Here is a 4,652-nt window from a genome sequence, read left to right as displayed (position 1 = left end):
GATGAAGTTGGAGAAGTAGGCAGGGATTGGGTCATAGAAGATTTTATAGGCCATGGCAAAGTTTGACTTTTATTCTAAGTATGATGGAAAGTCATTTTAGTTAATGTCACGAATATATTTATTATGAAAAGGTATTTGTTACAAAAACAGGGACCTGTACATGATTTTAAAACTTAACTTGTAGAGGTTGACAAATAAGGTTTACATCTATTCATTACCACCCATATTAAAACCCAACCTAGAATAAGTGGTAACAGAAAAGCAATACATTTTGTCACCTGTTAATGTTCATTCTAGTGCAGAACTAGTGTTCTGCTTGGGTGATTTTCTCTCATTGGGAAATAAAGCAGCAGAATCGACCATTCACCACTCCAGCTCACAGTAAACATTTTACATTTAAGATCAATGTACTGTTGGTAGACTGGTGTTAAAATAAATTCTCTCATGATTTAAATATTAATAATGCCTATTCATGTACTAAATACTTCAGGTAACAACTCTATGAAATAATATCTTGTATTCACAAGACATAGAACCTTTATGAAAAGCTCAAATCATGTAAGAGACATTCATCTTTATATCTTTTCAAGGTATTTAGGCCTGTTTTTCAGATGAGACAACTTCAAGCACAAAGATACTAACGGACCTGATCAAATCTACAGGAGTCACAGGCAAAACAAACACTTCCATCACCAGATTCTAACTCTCGCTCTCATCACCATTCTCCACTTTACTATCCATATCTGCACAGTTTTAAGATGATTGACAGTGTGTCCACACACTTCTTCAAGGTAGAGAGTACACACTTGCCTAGACGAGGTACTTAAGCTTTCCACTTGTTTTCACAGATGGCAATGAGAAACTAGAGTGGAGCAACCTAGCTTCTATTACCTGCTCTGTCAAAGACAGTATGTGCAACCTTAGGAAAGCTAATACATTGTTTTCACTAAGTGAAAATGGAACGATGCAAGGCTAAAGATGTCCCAGAAATAATTATTGTGTACCCACAGGGCATGTAGTGTCTACACAGTGCCACATAGAAGCCTCCACACTGTACTGAAGACGAAGTCTCTCCTGGCCTGTTTTATAGCGGTGAGTAATTCCTCCTGGGAAGGACCAGGGACTCATCAAAGATGCTCTTAACTGGCAGTCAAAACCTGAATCAAGACTAACTTTAGACCACCTTCACCTACTTCCATTCCATTATGAAGCCACCTAAGCTCTCAATACACAGCCGGGAGCAGCTCTCCTCCTGCTGCTGCAGAAAGGGATGCCAAGTAAAGCGCTCTTCCAGTCACCAGTAACCAGAAAAGAACTTGTCCTATCTCAGCCCTTATTTCCAGTTAAACAAAGCCCAACCGGGCTCAGTAACTTCAAGACTCAGTCTTGTACATATTTCATAGGCTGTTTAGGATAGAATCCTGGCAAGACAAGTATCAACAAGAAAGGGTCGTGAAGTGACACTGCAAAGAGGATATTACTTCATCTGTTAGTTTAAGGACATGGGTCTTCTTTTGGTCTTTAAAAAAAGTTCATTTCCTGTCATCGAGCATATGGCTTCCATAACCAAAAGGAGCCAAAGGCTGGCTGTAAGCCCAGGAAGGTTTTCTAAATAATTAGTGGGGCAAATGGGAGAGTATTCAATGTTCTTTACTATTGTTTTTAATTAAGGCACAAAAGAAAAGGAAAGAAAACAATTTTGAAGCCCGTATGCACCTGTACATCTATTTTCCAATAAGGATTTTCATTTGAAGGTTGTCTTTTCTAAATCCTGAACTGGCCTCAGCAGCACTAAGAATACCACAGGCTTGAGAACTACAACCTAGCAACACTTTCGTGTTTAATATTCTTTCACTAATCAGTCTTTGCAAGCGATAATAATCCATTTCAACACTGTACACGGTTAGCTTTAAACAGATACTCCACTCAGCCCTATACCTTAGGCAGAAAAAAATTAGCTCTAGCAGCCATAGTGTATTTTTAAAAGTATCTTTCTTCCAGAAATCAGAAACCTTTAAATTCCACTGCTTTTATATTATTATTTTCCTCATTTTCAAAATCATATGAGGATAACATATTAACTGTGGTCTACAGCAGTAATTCAATAATATTAAGGCTGAAAGCTTTTCCTATTACAAAGTCAAATGCGTCATTTGGTGATGCTTCTGTGTACCTCCTGTTGCCAATGTTACTATAATTGGGAAGCAAAAAATTTGAATATAAACATCAAGAAAAAGGATGATGTCAGTTTTAATGACCCTCCAAACAGTGATTCAGCAGATTACACACCAGGAAATGTACTCATCTTAAAAAGAAATAGGAATCCTAAGATTCCTAAAACTAAGATTTCATTTGCTGATCCATGCAATAGAAACCTGAATCCTTATTCTAAGCTTACACAGCTCACCAAACAACAATTATAACAGCAGCTGGTCTGAAGGAAAAGCCAGTCTCTGAAGTCTTTCCACCTTGCTCTCAGGGGCACATTTCAAATAGAAGGCTCCTGCTGTCCCAGAAAGGATCAGACCCACAGAGATCACTGTCAGTATTCTTCCTGTGCCAACTCAGCCCTCTGACAAAAGACAATCTCTTCATCAAAGTGTTTTGTAAAAGCAAAGGGTTTTGTCCTTTTGCCTCACACAGCTTTACATGTTTCTATAAAGGTATGAACACTAGACCAGAGCCTTCCAAGGCTAGATTTTCCCCCCAGCAGTTTTAAGTTAAAAAAGAATGCCCCAGCAAACTTTGATACAAAAATTCAATCTATTTAAATAATGCATCTATTGCTAAAGGGAAAAAAATGTGTAGTTCTGACTTTGAGAACAGGATCTTAAAAAGTTGTTTTAGTAGCTCTCTCCAAACAAGGCTCACTCAGTAAAATAATACAAGCAGACCTTGAAGATACTGTGGGTTTGATTCTAGACCACTGTAATGAAGCGAGTATCACAATAAAGTGATTCATGCTCTTTTTGCTGGTGGAGAGTCTTGCCTTCCATTGTAAAAAATGCAACACCACCCTGGCCGGTTTGCTCAGCCTTCTCACCAAAGGGCCGCAGGTTCAAGTCCTAGTCAAAGCATGCACCCCAGTTGCAGGTTCAATCCCTAACCCTGATAAGGCAGGTTTGGGAGGCAACCAATCTATGTCTGTCTCTCTCTCTCTTCCCCTCCACTCTCCCTTCCACTCTCTATAAAAATCAATGGAAAAAATATCCTCACTCCTTAGGTGAGGATTAAAAAATAAAAAATGCAAAACCTGTGTAATGCAATACAGTGAAGTGCGATAAAACAAGGTCTGCCAGTCGTGAGGATGTTAATAAACAGATGCCTGCACCTGATACAATCCCACTACATTTGTTTATCAATCTGTGTAACAGGACAGATCTGCTGTGCCTGCAGACTTCATTCTTTTACAGGCGATATTCACAAGGTATGATTGTTGGAATTTCACATCCATTCATACCCCACACACTTGGTTATGACATACAGGGTCATGTCAAAGTCCACTATGATAACGGATGTAAAAGTCCTTGGAGAAGCACAGAACAAATTCCAAATGCAAACTGGCACTAAGGTGATTCAGACCTGTGTTCTCTCCGCTTCATTAATTTAACACCTGATGACATCCTTCTGATCAGAGGTTATAGAGTCCTACATGTAACCCCAACAAGTTGCATTTGCTTCTCAAGTAGATTGAAATATTACAAATGGCTTTTCCTAACAACCTCCTACAGAATAAAGTGCAGTATGGACTAAGGTACCTGAGAGAAGAGCCATGAAAACAGTAATCCCGTGTGAGTGTCTCAGATCAGCCCAACAAACATTAAAATCGAGCTTCTATTATGTGCTAAGTATTATGCGAGATTCAAAACAAAACAACGTGCCCGCCCCCAGCCTGTACAGATCTATGCTTCTTAAATGCAGAAAAGAAAAATATTTAGCTTTGATTATACAAACTGCGTAGTTTATTAGAAGGAAATCTTGCAATTGCACGTTGGTTGTCACATTTATCCTGGAGGAAGTATCAAACTAGGCCATCAATCCTTATGGGGAATTCTGAAAACAGGTTTGTTAAAATGTAAGACAAATTTATCTTGTGGACATAGAGAATATGATGGTACATGCTGCACTGCAGCCGTTAAATAGCTTCTACTACATAGGCAAGCAGAATGGTGAACCACTTTGATTTAAGTGACTGTCCACGGTACACTGATTTAAGAAATCGCCTTCCCCAAAGAGGTGCTTGTTTTATTTTCCTTTTCTAAGTGTGAGTCATTCTACCCCGCCCCCCCAATTCAATGGTTAACATGAACATCATGATCATTTAATATTCACTAAATGAAATGCTAATTTTCAGTGCAAGTTAAAGCTAAACAAGTTGAATTTACACAGAATTGCAGAAAAGGAAGATGCCTGAAAAAAAAAAAAAGTCCCGAGGATTATTCCGTAGAGAGGTTAGGAAAGGCTGCGATGGAGTTTGGAGGGGAACCCTAGCTCCCCAATAACAGTACCTTCTACCTCCTCGGCCGTGGGGATTAAATGACACCTGTGCTGAGGGCCAGTCAGTGCCTGGTACACAGAAGGTTCTCCAATCGCAAGCTCCTGCTACTAATATGCGAAGAAGGGGGGCCTCCTCGGAGACAGACCTTCAGCAA

Source organism: Myotis davidii, unplaced genomic scaffold (assembly GCF_000327345.1).
Source record: "Myotis davidii unplaced genomic scaffold, ASM32734v1 scaffold150, whole genome shotgun sequence".
In the NCBI taxonomy this organism is placed as follows: domain Eukaryota; kingdom Metazoa; phylum Chordata; class Mammalia; order Chiroptera; family Vespertilionidae; genus Myotis; species Myotis davidii.
This window is presented reverse-complemented; position numbering follows the sequence as displayed.